The following is a 20,571-nucleotide window of genomic DNA, read 5'->3' as shown; positions in this document are numbered from 1 at the left end:
CAGCTTACTTAAAATGCAAACCAACTCGCCACAGTCCTGACCTATTCTCTCCAATTTCTGAATGTCAAACATTTAGAGCAACTGTTGGCTGTCAAGAGGATGAAGACTGTGGAAGCAGAGAAACTGGACATTTGGCATTTCAACATTCCAGAGGAAGTGATTTAATTATTAAATTAGCGTTAAGAGAAAAGCATTTACACAAAGATCCAGGCACACACTCTGTCATAAAAAATGTCTCTGAAATGGTAAAACACATATTAAAGAAGTGGGAAAAGGGACAATATTGTATAAGCTAGTATGATTGCATATTAACTCTTACATGTCAGCGATAAATGAAAACCTAAAGTATAAAAATGATTTAATTACAAAAATCCACAAAATTGCTGTTTGCTGCAGAATACTTTTTATATATTTCTTACAAAGTTATTGAAAGTTGATATTTTTCTATTGCTCCAAATTAAAAACCTATGTGTTTGATCTTGTTTTAATATTTATATAATTAAATTGCATCTATTTCTCTCATTACTTTTCAAATGCTCATTAAATGATTTCTTTAATCATTTACCACTACCACTCAGTGCTTCACTATCTTCAATACATAAATAATGACAAATTCAAACATTACTTGGGGGAAAATGTCCATTTATGTCTTCCCTTGAATATCATTTCATCTGGTCTTATTTCAATAAAAAAAAATATGACTTGAACAATACCTATCAATAGCAATGTGGAATAGGTCGGCATTTCCAAAAGTGTGTTCCTTGGAAGCCCAGATCTAAGAATCTTTTATTTAGTAATTTTGTGTTTTATAGGTCCACATTTTTAGCATACTTTTTATTTTAGTATGTCAAATGTTCAAGAAAACACATGAATCATAAATATATTGTTCAATGAATTTTCACAAAGTGAAACCAACACCCAGATCAAAACATTATTAGCACCCAGAAGCCTCTTTAAGCCCCCTTCCGTAGTAACCATTGTTCTGATATCTAACAGCATAGATTAGTTTGCCTGTTTAAAAACTTTATATAAATGGAATCACCCAATATGTACTCCTTTTTTTTTTTTAAGATTTTTATTTATTTATTTGACAGAGACAGCCAACGAGAGAGGGAACACTATCAGGGGGAGTGGGAGAGGAAGAAGCAGGCTCCTAGCGGAGGAGCCTGATGTGGGGTTTCGATCCCAGAACGCCGGAATCACGCCCTGAGCCAAAGGCAGACGCTTAACGACTGCGCCACCCAGGCGCCCCACCCAATATGTACTCTTTCATGTCTGCCTGTTATATCTCAATATTGTATTCGTGAAATTTATTATGTTATTCTGTATTTATAGTTTGTTTATTATCATTGCTGTATTGTAGTCCATTATATGAACTTATCACACTTTATTCATTCTACTGTTGATAAACATTTGTACGTTTCCAGTTTAGGAGTCCTTACAAATAATGCTGCTATGAACATTCTATAGTGCATGTCTTTTGGTGAACATATATGTGAATTTTTGTTAGATATATAATCTAGGTGTGGAAATGCTGGCTCATAAGATAAGCACATTTTCAGCTTTAACGATTACTGCCAACCAGCTTTCCCAAGTGGTCATTCTAATTTTACACTCCTGCCAATAGTGGATGAGCGTTGCCACCACTCTATATCCTTGACACACTTGGCATTTTCTGTTTTTATTTTAGCCACTCCTTTGTAATCATGCTATGGTTTTAATTTATATTTTCCTGATGACTAATGAATTTGAGCACATTTTCATCTCTAATGGCCACTTAAATATCCTCTCCTCTAACATGACTATTCAAATCATTTGTCCATTTTTTCTATTCAATTCTGGCTTTTTGATAGGGATTTGTAGCAATTTTATACATATTTTATACATGAGTCTTTTGTCAGATATATATAGTAAAAATATCTTCTCCAACTCTCCAGCTCTCTTCTTTAGTTTCTTAGTGGTGTCCTTTCATGAACAGAGTCCTTACTTTAAATGTAGACTTTTTACCATCTTTTTTCTTTATGTGTCAAGAAAACTTTTCCTTCATGTCAGGAAGATAACTTCCTATCTTTTCCCCCCAGAGCCAAATTGTTTTATCTTTCATATGTAAATGTGAAGAAAGGTTCATTTTTTTTTTTCTTCCTAGAGATATCTAATTGACCCAGTACCTTTTATTGAAAAGATCATACTTTGTCCACTGCACTGCAGTGTCATCTTTGTTATAAATTACAATGAGGGTCTATTACTGGACTCTATTCTATTCCATTGGTCTATTTGCCTATCCTTATGCCAAAAACACACTGCTTTAATCACTAGTTCTGTGAAACTTTGATAGGGAGGAGATTCCCATTAAAATGACTATCAAGAAAAGTTACACAATTTTTGTTGTTTTTTCCCATTTACTATTTGAATTATCAGAAACCTTATTTAATACACTAATGTGTATTATAATTATTAAATAGGTAGGGATTCTGGGATGGCTCAGTCAGTTAAGTGCCTGCCTTCAGCTCAGATCATGATCCTGGGGTCCTGGGATCCAGCCCCTCGGGGTGGGCTCCCTGCTCAGTGGGGGGTCTGCTTCTCCCTGTACCTCTGCCCCTCCCCCCACTCTGGCGCGCACACGCGCTCTCTCTCTCTCTTTCTGCAATCTCTCTCTCAAACAAATAAATAAAAATCTTCTAAAAAAATCTAATAGGTAGATATATGGTGTTTCCCAAACTTTAATTACACTATGGAAATTTTTTTCCACAAATATCTTATAGGACTAGTGTTCTAAGTAGCACTTTGGGAAATAAATAGATCTGTTTTCAGGTGGTAAGAGTTGACCTTCAGGCCAAGTCCAAGTTGTTGATGAAAACTTATAGCCCCCAGCATGAGATAGGGTTTTTAATTTTCTTCACAACATGCATGAGGTCAATTACATTAAGCTGCACACATCCAGGTGCTTAAAAGAAGACAGATACCTATATTTTGGAATTCAATGGGCAAGATAAAAAAAATCCTCTTTCAGACCTTTCCTTGCACTCCTAGGTCTTACAGACTTTTGGTGCCTCATCCTTGATTCAGAATGAAAAGGTATAATAAAATGAATTATTTTAATATCAATGATAGCCACCTGGGCTTCCTGGGTGTCCACAGTTATTCATTCACTTGAGGCATATTAAAGCAAGCTTGGAAAATACAACATAGTAGAACCACCTGCCTGGCTTCCCATGGAGCTCTAAGATTTGAAGCTCTATTTCTTGTTATTGGAGACGGCAAAGAGTTCCAGAGATGGGAAGAGTTAATATCTAAATCATCTGATCCTCTATTTCAAGTTTGTCTTATTTAAACCTAGTCAAGGCTTGGAGAACTTGCATCACTTAACCTAAAACCTGCCCTTTCCCCACCCCACCATCATCCTGATGTCTGATGAGCCTAAGGAATCCTTAGGCACATTTTTTCTGTCACAGGATAATCAAAGTCATAAGGATGCCACGATTAGAGTTCTAAAATTTCTCATTTTTGCTTACATTATAAACATCTTGGGATTTTAATTTGTGAAAAGAAACCAGGGTTATTCTGTATTTAGCTACTATAACAATTTACTAGAAAAATTAAATGTATGTATTTTACTCTAAGAAAAATAGTATTTCAGCAAATAGAGTGTTTCAATCAGCCACATATACTAAAAAACCACATCAAATGCACTGGTTGAAGTGGGATTTATGGATACTACAAGTACACCTGCAAATACATTAATAAGGCCCTTATACAACACCCATATCCAACACCTATTAATAAGCATATTATCACTCCTACTGGGGGCCAGGTCTTTTAAAGACTAATCCTACCCGAGTAAGTAAGGGATTTGGTGAAGCATGGTGGGAGAAGCCCAAGTCAACAAAACTAAGTTCAAAGATTTATCCTACCACTTAAGGTCTGTGTGACCCTAAGTTATTTAGACTTTTGGAATTCTACTTTTCTGGTTTACAAATTAATATAGTAATGTCTACCCATAGAGCTCTATTATATAAGATATATATGTGAAGTATTTAACACATTACCTGTCATACAGAGAATGTTCAGTAAATATCCATCCCTTTTCCCCAACTCCTTCACCAAAACCAGACACTTAAAGGATGTTACTAAAGGATCATCACCTTTTAACATTTATGTCAAGTTGACCATCTTCAGCTTGGAAATTCTGTGCACCTGAACTTCTCAACACTTCAAAATAATCTGAATTTCTAAGAATACAAATATGGCACCACAGTGGATGAATTGAAACTGACGTCCAGAAAAACAAATTTGTACATTCATGTGATAAAAGCAAAATGCCAGGATGACATTTCAGTGCCACCGTATTAGTACTACCAGTATTTATCCAAGCAAGATTCCATATATGCATCTATAATATACTCTACTCTAAGAGCAAAGTAGGAATTTCAGGCTTTCCTTAGACTACTTAAGTTTTTATCATTTTATTTTCTTTAGCTAAGGAAGACATGGCTGAATTACTTCATGGTAGAAAATAGAATCATTAGACACTTCCAAAATGGAAAGCAGTTAAAGGTGTCAGTTCTCAAGCTATATTATAGTTAATACAAATCGGAATCTTATCAGAAATATTTCAAGTTTATGGTTAGAACTGTTCTTAACTGTAAAACTCCAAAATCAAGTTTAAGGTTAGAATTGTTCTTAACTGTTAAAGTTCAAAATGTGGAGGCATAGACATTGCTCAAAAATAATGTCACCTAAGGATCAGAATCCAGCAAAAATTGACAACTGAATCTCTTCCATCACTATAGGAGTCAAGATGACCCACAACTACTTCTGTTGCTAGGTATTTAAAAATTTGTGCTGATCACAAATTACTTAGGGGCCTTTTTTCTCATGATATCTTAGGACGCTCTTAATTATGTCATTATGTAGACTGTGATGGAGTCATGTTCAAATATTATTTCTACGTGTTTGTCTACCACCTAAGAGAGCAATACTAAATGTAAAAACTCTGAACCATATGCCCCTGGAATCCTAGATTATACTATTTCCTATATTAGAAGTACTGATGTAATAAAAGAAATGAGTTGGGGGAAAAATCCTCTGATCCACATCTTCAGACTGATACAATAGAAAAATTAACCTATTTTTCAAATCAGCTTACATTTAAACTAGAGATAGATAGGTAGAAAACACCAAATGTTGAGCTGTCCCTTTAACACCAACTGAAATATGCCCACGGGGGTAGGATCAAACACGTTTGAAATGGCTGTCTTTATCTTATCCCAGTCCTTCTGTTTTCTAGTTTCCCATCCTTTGCTGTACATTGCCTCTTGTAGTGACTCCTTCAATGGATCTCAGTTTTCTTCCCATCCGATATCCATATTACTAAACTCCAGTTTGTGGACTAACTCACTACTACTAATCATTACCATTACCTGTGGCATTTTATCTCTTAAATGCCCTATTTCTTATTTTTCTGCTACTAATTCAGTGCTGAAAACCTGAGAGCTTTCTAGCCTTTCCGACAATACCGGTAGGGAAACTGCTTAAGGAATCCAAGGTATTCATAAATCATCATTACCAGGAGTGGCCTACCATTAAAGACAGTGCCCGTGAGCAAATCCTAGCATTCAAATATCTTAGTCTTACTGCATCTGTAATGAGTCTAAGAATTACAACTAAGAGATTTACAGCACTGGCTATAAACTACATGTGAAACCTAAAATGATTTGGGTTATAAAAAACACTGTGAAGACTTCTCACTATATTTCATTTTCCCAAGTAAAATGAATAAGAAAGTTTGGTTTAAAATCTATATTGATTAGTAATAATCAAAGCCCCAAAATAATGCATATGTCCACCAATAAGAGACTAGTTAAGAGATCATGGTAAGTTCATACAATGGAGCACTATACAGTCTTAAAAAGGAATAAGGAAAGTCTTTATAAGTGGTTATAGAATGACTGCAAGATACATAATTAAGTGATATATATATATATATATATATATATAACCATTTTTCTTCTATTCAGCACCTTAAAATATGTTGATAGTTGAAACCAGAAGCTATAACATTGTTTTGATGTTTAGTGTTTGTAGATATATAACACATTGATAGCAGAAAGGGACCTATAAAGTAGTAAGGCTGCTTCTACATTCCAATTAAAGTGGTAAAATACTGATTCCAAGCAGACTGTAAAAATTAAGTATTTTTGAGCCCTAGAGAAACTACTAAAAACACTAAAAACACAAACTGATAGTCAAAAGTACAATAGATAAATTAAAATATAATACTAAAAATAATGTTACATAAATTAATTTGAACTTAATATTAGTTTACTCATAATTTATTTTTCTCTTTACAAAATATTTCTATTTCCTAGCTCAGTCCACTAAAAGGCCTAAAAACTATAACAATCCAATGGCAATGAAAACCTCCAGTGTCCATATTTTGGTTTCTAAATACCATTACCCACTTAAAGAAACCAGAGAATTTGGAGAAATAGTTGATTTCAGGTCTGGAAAAGGAAATGTCAAATTAAGCTTATAATATCTTGCTTGTACCTGAAAGTAAAGAGACTATGAAAAACAACTGGGGTCATGTTAAAAGAACATAGGCAATCATTCCCACTGACCAAAGATGGGGCAATTTGAGCAGCCAAAAAAGAATAATGACTCCAGTGCACTGAAGCATATCAAACATTTTAAATATTTTTGTATACTTATAAATAATATGTTATATAAGTTCATATATTAATATACAGTAAGTTCGTAATGATATACACAATAAATAAGATATCTTATAATAAATAAGACTTAATTGGTCACCTTTAAATGTTGCTAGGGCATCAACTCATTATGCTAATAATTGATAAATCAATGGAAACAATCTGTCATTATCCTGTCTTCCCACGTGGATCATATTTCAGGATGATCAAATGGTTATCAGGGAAAGATCTTCTTTATAGAAGAATTAGAACTAATAATTGCAAGACAAATGGCAGTGTTAGAATTCGATTCCTATCGAGATCATGGATTTTAGGAACAATCACCAATGGCCACTAAAACCATTAGGTGAAAGGTATTTGGGGAATTAAAATGGAGGGATCAGGCGGACACCACCTGAACCTACTTATCAATCTTACTAAAAAGCAACAGCAGTATATATGTACCTCCTCGTGTAGTACAGTAAGAATACAGCATTTTTTAAAGGAACTTAATTTAATCAAACATCTACATATAATCTAATTTACAGGAAGTTCAGGAAATATAGAAATAGTAACACGTTAAAGACACCAGAAGACATAATCAGCTAAATCCAAAACTTGAGAAATTCTACTAGACAAATGATCTAGCATGTTCAACAAGTAAATGGAAGGAAGAAAACAAAGAAAACTGTTATAGAGTAAAAGGAAAATAAAAAGGAGAAGGAACTTAAGAGATAAAATGAACAAATGTCAAATCCTGATTCCAACAACATACAAAAAGATATTTTTGAGACAATGAGGGAAAATAGAACATAAACTGGGTATTTAACAATATTGAGAAATAAATGTTCAATATGTTGGATGTGTTAACATTACTGTGTCATCATGTATTTTAAAAAGTCATCATGTATTAGAGAAACATACTTAAGTATTTATTTGTGAAATTATTTGATATCTGGGATTCTCTACAAAATCCTCCAGAGGTATCCAAGCACTACTTATGCATTAAATTACATTACAAAGTAAGTAAATTTTGAAAATCCATACTGATATATTGATTGTATAGCACCATTAAAGAAAAAGAACTGTGGTAAATAAGTATCTAACAGTAACTCCACGTTTCATACCAAATTTCAAATGGTGATAACTAGTTCTATACTAATTGTGTGGAATACATGGCCTACCAGACGCCATTATATTTTGTTAAGTTCATGGAGATTGTGCATAAAAACTATCTGAACTACCACACTGCACCCCATCCTTTCTTTGTAGATGGTCAGGCTGAAAAAATGGTGTAAACCACTAGAGATTCTCTTGTTTGGGCTACCGGAGCACGATTTTCACTGATTTTCCCATTCTTTACCACATCATTCTTTGTGGTCAGCAGAGTTCAGGGGGGCTGAATTGTCAAGACTTGCTTAAACCTTCCCCACACAAGGTTCAGAGAGCATATGGATCATAGTGTGAGAAGAGAGTATGTCACTAACTGATTAAGTCAATCTTCCCTCCAGAGCAAGCTGACCACCATTGAACCATTAAGGCCTTTCTCATAGCATCATAACCTACACATTTCAGACCAACATCTGCAGAGAGTCACAAAATGAAGAAAGAAATCCCTACCTATGGGTGACTATAGCTAAGGATATGGTCCCCCACTGTTTCCAAGCCACTAGAATAAAAATCCACAGTATTTGCTGTGTTGAAGAGCAATGTGGTTGAAGGCTTGTTCATTTCTTGTCTGTTTTTATTCTTCTGCCCAGCACAACTGTCTGCTTTCTGTGTACATCTCATGAAAATTGGCAGGTGAATGATCAAAATAATCAAAAGGCTCTTATGTATCTGAAGAGGCTATCTCACAAGTTAATAAAGTAATTCTCAGGTTGTCACACACCTTTTCTGTGATACACTTAGATGCCTTTCTTTAAACGCCATATACAAGGCCTGAAATAATAATGTAATTGAAAGCTTGATTTTGTTCCCAAAATCATCTACAAAATCATTAAGAGCCTGAGCCTACTCACAGCAAAGCAATTTACAATAATATTAACTACCTCCACTTGAAAAAAATCGTTATTGTTTAATTACTGATCCTTTACTCTGCATTGATCAAACCTGAAGCCACAGTTCCAGGAACTGAGAATCAATTGGATTTTATTGGATATTCTAATATAAATCATATTTCAAGATATATCTGCCCTTGGTAATTACAAAATTCATAGAGAATATTTCGGTACACAGTGATCTTATAAGACAAAAATTCAATTTTTACCTTTCTTCAATATTTAAAAAATACTTATTTTGGTAAAGTAAGCGGTTTGGCGAGGTTTGTATTCCCTGAACAAAGGAAGACCCAATTCTTCATAAATAATTCTTAGTTTGTTGATTTAGATTTGTTATATATTCACTCCAAAATCAACCTTACCATCCCACCAAACAGCTCTGTGAATTTAAGAACACTTGGCCAGGCAAGCCTGTGTAATTATTTTCTCATGTGGAAAAAATTATGGAAGCAGTGGTTAGAAAATAATCTACATGAGTTCTTTCCAACCCCATTATTCTATGTCTTATTTATGCCTGTACAAGTAGCTCTGGCTACCTATTCAGTCCATGAAAGAAACTAAAAAACAGCCATAAGATGTATCCCATCTTTCCACCTCCTCTTTTTTTTTTTTTTTTTAAGATTTTATTTATTTATTTGACAGAGATAGAGACAGCCAGCGAGAGAGGGAACACAAGCAGGAGGAGTGGGAGAGGAAGAAGCAGGCTCATAGCAGAGGAGCCTGATGCGGGGCTCGATCCCATAACGCCAGGATCACGCCCTGAGTCGAAGGCAGACGCTTAACTGCTGTGCCACCCAGGCGCCCCTTTCCACCTCCTCTTAACTGAATATGAATCCAGTGAAAATTTGTTGGTTTTTATGGAATCCTAATCTTAAAGATAAAAATTCCTTTGCAAGTGCTGGCATGGTTGACAGACAGAGTTTACTGAAGATAACCAGGCATGGTCTCTGTTTTCTTTTGTTTCCCTTTCCCATACCATTTTTCACTTTTCTCCAATTCGGAGAACAAATATTTACCATATTCATCTTGTAATGATGAATAAAAAAAACAGCAACAAGAGCAATGCCTATAGTTGCAAAAATAAAATGGCATTGCTTTTAGATGTCATACTACAAAGAACTGAAAACAGAATTACTTCTCAAATATAAACCTAGGTATCACTCTGCAACTGTTTATGATTTTCTCTTACATTTTTTTTTTTTTGCTTTTTCCTGTCTGTCCATGTTCACTTCTCCTGTCTCTTCCATTTTCTTCCACTGCATTTTAATCTCCTTTTGCTATCCATGTTCTCTTCTTTAGTCATTTATAACAGAAAATGCATTCTTTTTCCTCCCTAAAATTTTTCCTATCCTGCATTTCCTGTTTCAAGTAGTTTTAAGAATGTCATCCACGAGTCTTCATAGACTACTACCTCTCTCTCACAGAATGCCCAGATCCAGTTACTGAGTCCTGCTTGTTCTCCCTCCTAAATAATGGAAATATCCTCCTGAAATATCCTCTCTATCTCCATTTTGCACTATTCATCAACTCCTGTCTAGACAATTGCAATACTCTCTCTTCATTTATCTCTTTGTCTCCATTCTGTTGAGTAACAAGTACAATCTAATCCATACATGCCCCCTCCAATAAGTCATTTCTCTAAAACACATAGGATCAAGTCTCTGCCACGTTAAACATCTTCCAGCGATTGTAAACTGTTGAAGATTTTCAGCATGGGACACAGCATTTATATTTGGTTTATGCCCACCCTTCAATCTACATTCCACACCATCAGTTTTAACTCTTCCTCTCCACCCACCCCAACCATAAGCATACCTCTGCACGCCAGAAATCTTCATATCTCCATCTCTGTGTGCATATGCATATCACCCCTGCTGTTATAATGTTATCACTGTGCTTCACATATCTTGTTATAACTTATCACAATGAATTATAGTTACACATTAATATGTATCTGTCTGCTAAGCTGGATTCCTTGAAGATGAGGACCGCAGCTTGGAAATCTTTATATACTTGACAATGAACACTACGTTTGTCCAATTGTAGATACCTGATACATATTTGTTGAATGCCCTCAAAATAAAGAGCTGCTCAAAACATTTTGTTACTTGTTAAGTTCATTATATAATGAATTCTCAACTTCAGTCTAGGCTGTGCCCGCTGAGGGAATTCAGACTTTAGTTGTTCAGACAGGTTTGAGAGAAGACCATGTGCAAGGGAACTAGGAGTCTCCTGGGAAACAACTCAAGTTATACCACTGATGAGTCTGAGACAGATCTGGAAATGTCTGGTCAACTTGAAGGGATGACTTGACAAGTATTTGTTTGTAGGGGACCAGAAGTGTCTCCTGGGAGGGGACAAATTGAAAGAAAGGCTGATTCTAAATGCCAGACGGAAGTTTGTGGGTATACTGTGGTATACTCTGCCCCATGAAAGTCCTCAGGCACATTCTAGAAACAGACACCAAACAAAAACTTAAAAACTAAATTCATTAAAAACCCTGCAAATCAAAAAAGCACAAGTCACACTGCTTTAAGACCATCTAAAAAAGTATATGACAAAGGAGAGAGAGAACACATCTCCCCCACTTTTCCTCTGACCTGATGGTCAGCTTTGTCATGGTCAAGACAAAGGAAACCACCATACTCATGGGAGCCCCTGGGGACTGCCAAGCAGCACCCTAGTCTGTGCTACAGGACACCACTGCCTGACTAATACCATGACATCATGGTTTCTACCAAGCTACCAAGAAACAGTAGTACCTGGCAGAGGCATGTACCTGATGGAATAGTGGTGGACACTGGCAGAAAACACAGTTTCAGCAGGACCCTGGGAGTATCAACTTATACCAGCATTTATAAGACATGTCCAGGGAATTCCTAAATATGACTGGAAGAAGGGTTTGAAAACTTTTCTTAAACAACAAACAAACAAACAAAAACAAAAAACCATACATTTATCCAAGTACATTAAAGCAAAGAAAAAAAACTTAAATATAATTATTATCTAAACATTAATAATGATGTAGGCAGAATAATCATTGTTTTAATATATTTGCAACCTTTTCAGTTGCATCTGTTTCTAATTCCATGTCAATGAAAAATTTGGGGGAGGAAAAACATATGTCTTCAAAAAGGTTCTATTACTATTTTTTACATAAAATTGCTTATAATCACCTTAAAATTGCATTTTGTGATTAGTACATGTGAAATTGATGAGACGTAAAATTGACCCTTTTCTGTAGACAATATTTTAATTGAGAAATGCTCTCTAGGTAAATGCTGAGGTAATCTAGAAAAGTTAGAAAAAAAGCTCCTCCAGATAGAGAATATTTTCAATTCTAATTTAGTTGTTAATATTTCAGTGTTTAAATGTTTCACCCAACTATTTCTATTGTCTAATTGCCTCCATTCACTCTCTTTCTCCTAAAAATATTTTACAAAAAAAAAAAAAAAAAAAGCATTTATTTTTCTTTTGAACATTTCATCAGAAATGTGGCAAAAGGTCTTCTCCCTTTTATTTCATTCTAATAAAGGATATAAATTTACCCAATTAAAAATCATAGTTCCATCAAAATACTCTTCCCATAAGATTGTCCAAAGTGCAACTATAGGATTTCAGAATGAAATCATGTATACTATTTGAGCTCTGATATAGTTTGTTCAGTTTCTTCCTTGCTTGTAGGATAAATATTGGAGTCTTCTATTTTGGAGGAAAAAACAAAACAAAACAACTGTATAGGCCAGGAAGGAACTGGCTGATACAACAAATGGCTGGCAGCGTCAAATATTTTTCCCATCATTATCACAAAAGGAAAATAGCCACCCTGTCCACATACACTTGGTTTTATCATCTATCTATCTATCTATCTATCTATCTATCTATCTATCTTTTACGAGAGAGAGAAAGAGAGAGAGCATGTGAGGGTGGAGAGGGACAGAGAGAGAATTTTAAGCATGCAGGGCTCAATCCCACAACCCCGAGATCATGACCTGAGCCAAAATCGAGCTGGACACTTAACTGACTGAGCCACGCAGGCACCCACCATGACTGATTTTTATAGATACATTTAGTTTTATTGCTTCTCTGCTTTCTACTCTTTTTACTCCTGCTTATGTTTTTTCTCTCCACTCAGTTTGTTCCCTTTAGCACTTCCTGTGGGGCTGGTTTAGTGATCATGAATTCCTTTAATTTTTGTTTGCCTGAGAAATTCTTTATTTCTCCTTCTATTCTGAATGATAGCCTTGATGGGTAGAGTATTCTTGGTTGCAGGGTTTTTTTTTCCCCTTATAACACTTTGAATATATCATGCCACTCTCTTCTATCCCAAAATAGAAACTGAAAAACACAGTAGAACAGATCAAAGAAACCAGGAGCTGGTTCTTTGAAAGAATCAACAAAATAAATATACCTTTAGCCAGACTCCTCAAAAAAAAAAAAAAAAAAAAAAAAAAAAAAAAGACATGACTCAAATAAACAAAATCATAAATGAAAGGAGAAACAACTGACATCACAGAAATTCAAAGGATTATAATATTATGAAAAATTATATGCCAACAAATTGAACAACCTAGAAAAACTGAAAAATTACTAGAAATATATAAACTTCTAAAACTGAACAAGAAAAAAATAGAAAGTTTGAACAGACCAATTACTAGCAATGAAATTGAATTAGTAATAAAAAACAAAAACAACCCAAAAAACCTTCCAACAAACAAAAGTCCAGGATCAGACTGCTTCACAGATGAATTCTACCAAACCTTTAAAGAACAGTTAATACCTATTCTTCTCAAACTATTCAAAAAAATAAAAGAAGAAGCAAAGCTTCCAAAGTCATCTTATGAGGCCAGCATTACCCCGATACCAAAACCAGATAAAGACACTACAGAAAAGAGAACTACAGGCTAATATTGCTGATGAACATAGATCCAAAAATCCTCAACAAAATACTAGCTGACCAAATCCAACAACAGATTTAAAACAAACAAACAAACAAACAAACCAAAAAAAAAAAAAAAAAACAAAACCCTTTACCACAATCAAGTGGGATTTATTCCTGGGATGCAAGGGTGGTTCGATAGTCACAAATCATCAGTGTGATACATCACATCAACAAGAAAAGATAAGAACTATATGATCATTTCAATAGATGCAGTAAAAGCATTTGACAATGTACAACATCCATTCTTGATTTAAAAAAAAATCCCTCAAAGTAGAGATAAATGGAACGTATGTTAACATAATAAAGTCCATATATGAAAAACCTACAGCTAATATAATCTTCAATGAGGAGAAACTGAAGGCTTTTCTTCTACAGTCAGGGACAAGATAGGGATGTCCACTCTCACCACTTTTATTCAAAACACTAAGGACTCTGCCAAAAAACTGAAATAAAAATAAAAAGAATGGATAAATAAATTCAGTAAATTCACAGGATAAAAAACTAATATACAGAAATCCATTGCATTTCTACACACTAATAATAAAGTAGCAGAAAGAGAAATTAAGAAAACAATCTCATTTACAAGTGCACCAAAAATAATAAAATACCTAGGAATAAAAGGAGGTATTAACCAAGGAGGTGAAGGACTAGTAGTCCGAAAACTATAAAACACTGATGAAGGAAATTGAAGACAATACCAACAAATGGGAAGATATTCCATGCTCATGGTTTGAAAGAACAAATATTGTTAAAATGTCCATAATACCCAAAGCAATCTACAGATTTAATTTATCAAAATACTAACAGTATTTTTCACAGAACTAACACAAAGAATCCTAAAATTTGTATGGAACCACAAAAGACTCCAAATAGCCAAAGCAATCTTGAAAAGGAAGAACAAAACTGGAAATATCACAATTCCAGATGTTAAGATATACTACAAGGCTGTAGTATTCAAAACAATATGGTACTAGCACAAAAACACACACATAGATCAACAGAACAGAATAGAGAGCCCAGAAATAAACCCACAATTATATGATAAATCAATTTTCAACAAACGAACAAGAATATACAATGGAGAAAGATAATCTCTTCAACAAATGGTGTTGGGAAAACTGGACAGCTATATGCAAAAGAATGAAACTAGACCACTTTCTTTCACCATACACAAAAACAAACTCAAAATGGATTAAGGACCTAAATGTGAGACATGAAACCATAAAAATCCTAGAAGACAGTACAGGCAATAATTTCCCTGACATTGCCAAAGCAATATTTCTTAGGTATGTTTCCTGAGGCAAGGGAAACAAAAGCAAAGATAAACTATCGTGACCACATTAAAATAAAAAGCTTCTGCACAGCAAAGGAAACAATCAACAAAACTAAAAGATAACATACTTAATGAAAGATATTTGCAAATGGCATATCCTATAGAGGGTTCGTATCCAAAATATACAAAGAAATTATACAAGTCAGCACCCCCAAAAACAAATAACTGAATTGAAAAATAGGCAGAAGACATGAACAGACATCCTTTCAAAGAAGACATACAGGTGGCCAACAGACGTGAAAAGATGCTTGATATCACTCATCATCAGGGAAATGCAAATCAAAACTACAATGAGAAATCACCTCATACCTGTCAGAATGTCTAAAATCAGCAACACAAGAAACAAGTGTTGGTAAGGAGAAAAAGGAACCTTCATACACTGGTGGTAAGAATGCAAGTTAGTGCAGTCACTGTGAAAACCAGCATGGAGGTTCTCTAAAAAATTAAAAGTAGAATTACTATATGATCCAGCCATTCCACTACTGGGTATTTACCCAGAGAAAATGAAAACACTAATTGAAACTATATATGTACCCCATTTATTGCAGCATTATTTACAATAGCCAAGATATGGAACCAACCCAACTGTCCAGCAACAGATGAATGGATAAAGAAGAGGCAGTATATATAGGCAGCATATATATACTACTATACACACACACACACACACACACACACACACACACACACAATGGAACATTACTTAGCCATAAGAAGAATGAAATCTTGCCATTTGCAACAACATGCATGGATCTAGAGAGTATAATGGTAAGTGAAATAAGTCTTTCAGAGAAAGACAAATACCATATGTTTTCACTCATATGTGGCATTTCAGAAACAAAACAAATGAACAAGACAAAAAAGAGAAACAAAAACAGACTCTTAATATAGAGAACAAACTAATGGTTATCAGAGAGGAGGTGAATGGGGGATGGGTAAAATAGATGAAGAGGATTAAGAGTACACTTACCATGATGAGCACTGAGTAATGTATACAGTTCTTGAATCACTGTGCTGTGCACCTGAAACTAATATAATGTTGCATGTTAATTATATTGGAATTTAAAAAATAAACTGTAAAAAAAAAAAAAAAAAACCTTCCCTTTCCTATGTTACTGGAACCTCATCTACTCTATCTTCAATTAACAGATGATTTAATTGAAAAGCAACTTTCTTCTTTAAAAAATATTTTATACCATTGGTTCTATTTCAACATATATTACTTAATCTTATGTTCTTAATGAAAAATTAATATGTATATATAGTTATATAGCACCTCTATCTCCCAGTTTCAATTAGAGAATATTAGCCTAACTTAGAAAAGAAACAATTAGCAAATATGGATGCCTAATCACATTGATCAACCTTGCCCCTAATATCCTCCAGAACTTTCTTCCCAAAGCCACACAGAACTTAAAATTCCTCCACCTTTAGTTTCAGCACAGTTGAATTCAATCTCTCTCATCAATTACAACAGTCTTGAATAAAGTCTCCCTTTTTTGTTTCACTTGTTCAATGCAATTTCTCTTTGACAACTGTACTCCAATTACTATTATTAGTCATGTATACTCCCCGTTAACAGTATTCAAGAGTTCTCATTTCTCAACATGATTAAATAACATCACAAGGTTGATCTTTTAAATATTTGCCAATTTGCATGTGTGAAGGGCATCTCATTTGAATATCCCTGGTTACCAAGGAATTTAATATCTTTTCGAATGTTTATTAGAAACATTTTTTTTCCTGTGTGAAATCTCTGTTCATATCCTATGCCCATTTTACATGTCATTTGTCTTTTCTCTTTATTTATCCTGAATACTAATCCTTGTCAGTAATATGTCTCAAATATGATTTGATCTAGCCTGCCTTGATGATTGAATCTGTCATAGTCTCAATATAATTTATCAGCAGGAATCCCAAACTGGCAATACAAGATCTTGTTCTAAACTATGGTTGAGGTAGCAGCAACATAAAATCACTTGTCAAGGTGCTTAGGGGGGAAAAAACTGTCAATCTAGAAATTCATACCCTGCTAAAAATTATAATTCAAAAGCAAAGTCATAATAAAAATTAGATGGTGGCGGTAATTTTCCCGATGCTTGCCTATTTTAATAAACCATCAATTAATATGCCACAAATTCTTTGAGATTCCACCAGCATTTCACAGTTTAAATGACGTAGATATTCCTTTTGGGGGAAAATGTCTCTAAAATGTGACTCTATCCAAGTATTAAAATAAAATAAAATAAAATGAGGCTCTGTTTTCCACAAAGGAATTAATAATGCTAAAATTAAGAATTCTAATTTCTCCAAAGAACAATGATATATAACCAAAATACATTGTATATTAACCATCATTTTTATCAATACTTATCCCTTTGATTTAGAACCATTACTGCCTTCATAAAAGCCATCTTTTTAATCAAATTACATATATATATATATTGCTTATTATTTGACTATGTGCCTTAAAATCACTGCCTATTTTGATTTTAATAAAGATACTTATTTTTACCTAGGTTTTCACATTGCAAATTTGTTCCATTGTTATTTGGGGGGTTTTGGTTTGGTTTTTTTGGGGTTTTCTTTCTGTTTTTGTTTTGGGTGTGCAGAATGCCACATATAACATAAAGTGATTGTTTTTACTCATGACCATTGTCACCAATTTCAAAGATAATATGGAGAAAACAATAAGGCATGATGAAGTTTTCAGTAAAAATGCTAAGATTTTGGCAATTTTGGGAAATTGTTTATCCCTCCTCATGTGGTATATAGAATAGGGAAATGGAAAGAATGTTCCACTAGAGAACTTATTGATAATTTATATACCACATTTTACAAATTCCGCATTGTTGCTGTCTCTATTAATGTATGGTTAAACAGCTCCAGTTTGAAGATAAATCTTTTATTTCTTAGGAAATAAATTCTTAGGAGTATCATAAAAGCATTAGTTTTTTTTTATTGCAGATGCAAAATGTTTACCTTAGATATAATAGTAACTGAGGAAAATTATTATATGGAGGTCAGGAACTATTGTTCTTAAAAAAGGTTTCTCTTGGGGCATGTGGGTGGCTCAGTCAGTTGAGTGACCAACTCGTGATTTCAGCTTAGGTCATGATCTCGCAGTTATGAAATCGAGCCCCACATCAGGCTCCATGCTCAGCGTGCAGTCTACTTGAGATTCTTTCTGTCCCTCTCCTTCTGCCCCTCCCCCCACTTGCTTGCTCTCTTCTCTTTTCTCTCAAAATAAATAACAAAATCTGTTTAAAAAAGAGGTTTTTTCCTCTCTTTTAAAAAGTACTGAATTTAAATAGGAACTGTATAATAATAACAAACACATAGCACTGTTTTAAATACTTTCCTCATGTTATCTCAATTAATTCTGGTGTAACTCTTATAAATTAATAACTTTTCCAAACCCCATCTAACAGATGAAGAATTAGCAGTACAGAAAAATAAATGGCTTGCCTAAAGTCACACAACTAGGAAGGGGGAAACCAGAACTGAAATTCAGGCATCCCATACTTATAACAGCCACACAACCCTGACCCCATTACCTTACCATGTTCCATGGCAGAGTCCAATCTTTCACCCACTGTTAATCTTTAATAAGGGCCTGGAATTTTTTTTTATTCCATGACCGATATAAATTATAAAAGCCAAATTAATTCAGTAACATTAAATTCAAAATAAAATAAATTGTACAAGTAAATTGAAACTTGAACAAGTAATGGATCTCCTTAACTCAGAAAACAAATGAAATTGTTCACCATTTTTTCAAGGTTATAATAGAAACTCATAAGAAACTCTGTAGGGGCGCCTGGGTGGCTCAGTCGTTGGACGTCTGCCTTCGGCTCAGGGCGTGATCCCGGCGTTCTGGGATCAAGCCTCACATCAGGCTCCTCCGCTGGGAGCCTGCTTCTTCCTCTCCCACTCCCCCTGCTTGTGTTCCCTCTCTCGCTGGCTGTCTCTCTCTGTCAAATAAATAAATAAATCTTAAAAAAAAAAAAAAAACTCTATAATTTCTTTGTACTCCTCTACCCACAATCAAAAACCTGAGATTTATTAAGAGCAAATTCAGACATATTCATAACTGTTAAGGTTGGTTTGAAATCCAACCAGCTGCCAACTCTTCAAACTGTAATTAAGCTCTTGGAAATAAAACAAGCCTCATGTTTGTTAAAAGTCTTCTCAGTGTCTACCAGTGCTGGGCTAGCACACAGGCCAAAGCCCAGGATTCAGCAAGGGAAGATGAGGGACTGAACCCCATATCTGTCTATGCCACATCATTTCTCTGGAGCTCAGTTTCCATAGCTGTAAAATATGCACCAACATAGCCTCTTTTACCTGGCTAAATTACAATGAAGAGCCCATGAGACACTCACATAGAAGAGCTTTATAAAAGGTAAACAGAACAGCCAATGCTGCTAGAGGTAACTGTGACTACTACCATTACTAGGTACCTCTCCTTCAACCGGTCTCAATTTAAACTTAAGATGTCCCAAAAATAGTATTATTATGGTTGTGTTCATTTCCTATCATGGTAGCATATTACCACAAACAGTGGTGCAAAACAATACAAATCTATAATCTTGCAGTTCTGGAGGTGAAAAGTTTGAAATGGGTCTCATTGGTTTAAAATCAAGGTGTCAGCAGAGCTGTGTTCCTTTCTAGACACTCTAGGGGAGAATCTGTTTTCCTGCTTTTTCCATTTTCTACAAACCACCTGCATTTCTTGGCTGGTGGGCCCCCTTGTCTTTAAAGCCAGCAATGGCTGTTTGAGTCTTTTTCACATTGTATTCACCCTGGTAATGACAATTCTGCTTCTCCTTACACATTTAAGGACCTCTAGGAGTACAATGGACCCACCTGAATAATTCAGACTCTCCTTATTTTAAGGTCAGCTGATTAGCAAACTTAATTCAATCTTCAATCTTAATTACCCTCTGCCATGTAACATAACATAGTCATAGATCTTGGGGAATAGGATGACTTTGGAAAGCCACTGGTCTGCCTGTCAAATAGTGATACCCAATTTTATTTAAGATTTTATTTATTTATTTATTTATTTATTTATTTATTTATTTATTTGACAGAGAGAGAGAGACAGAGATAGAGACAGTGAGAGAGAGCATGAATGGGGGGAGAGGGAGAAGCATACTCCCCACTGAGCAGAGAGCTCCGATCCAGGGCTTGATTCCAAGACCCTGGGATCATGACCTGAGCCAAAGGCAGACGCTTAACTGACTGAGCCATCCAGGTGCCCCAGTGATAACCAATTTTAATCTTCCACGGCTAATTTGTGCTCTCATTTTGTATTAAACATATTAAATATCGCCCCATAAAAAAATGAAATAAGTGTCATGAATGATTTCATTCTTTGAATACCACTTAAAATTTTTTTAACTTTCTTCCTTTGACAATAAGATATAAGAAGGTAAAACGTATTTCTACTGCTTTCTGATTACAGTAAACTAAATTATATCAGCCTATTTCAATAAAATGGTCTAAAAAAGGTTAATATGTTGGAGTATGTTCTACGAT

The 20,571-nt window shown here is 34.6% G+C and overlaps 1 long non-coding RNA gene across 2 annotated transcripts in view; it reads right to left on the bottom strand.

Moving 5' to 3' along the window:
• Nucleotides 1-20,571, bottom strand: part of LOC103665770 — a 549,718-nt gene that overhangs the window by 293,173 nt on the left and 235,974 nt on the right. For both annotated transcript variants that reach the window (XR_005832051.1, XR_005832052.1), the window contains exon 3: nucleotides 15,998-16,055. This is a non-coding gene — a long non-coding RNA (uncharacterized LOC103665770). The remainder of the gene's footprint in view (nucleotides 1-15,997; nucleotides 16,056-20,571) is intronic.

This window comes from Ursus maritimus, unplaced genomic scaffold (genome assembly GCF_017311325.1).
Source record: "Ursus maritimus isolate PB19 unplaced genomic scaffold, ASM1731132v1 scaffold_36, whole genome shotgun sequence".
NCBI classification, from domain to species: Eukaryota; Metazoa; Chordata; class Mammalia; order Carnivora; family Ursidae; genus Ursus; species Ursus maritimus.
The sequence above is the reverse complement of the archived record's forward strand: the minus strand, read 5'-3'. Positions and strand labels throughout refer to the sequence as shown.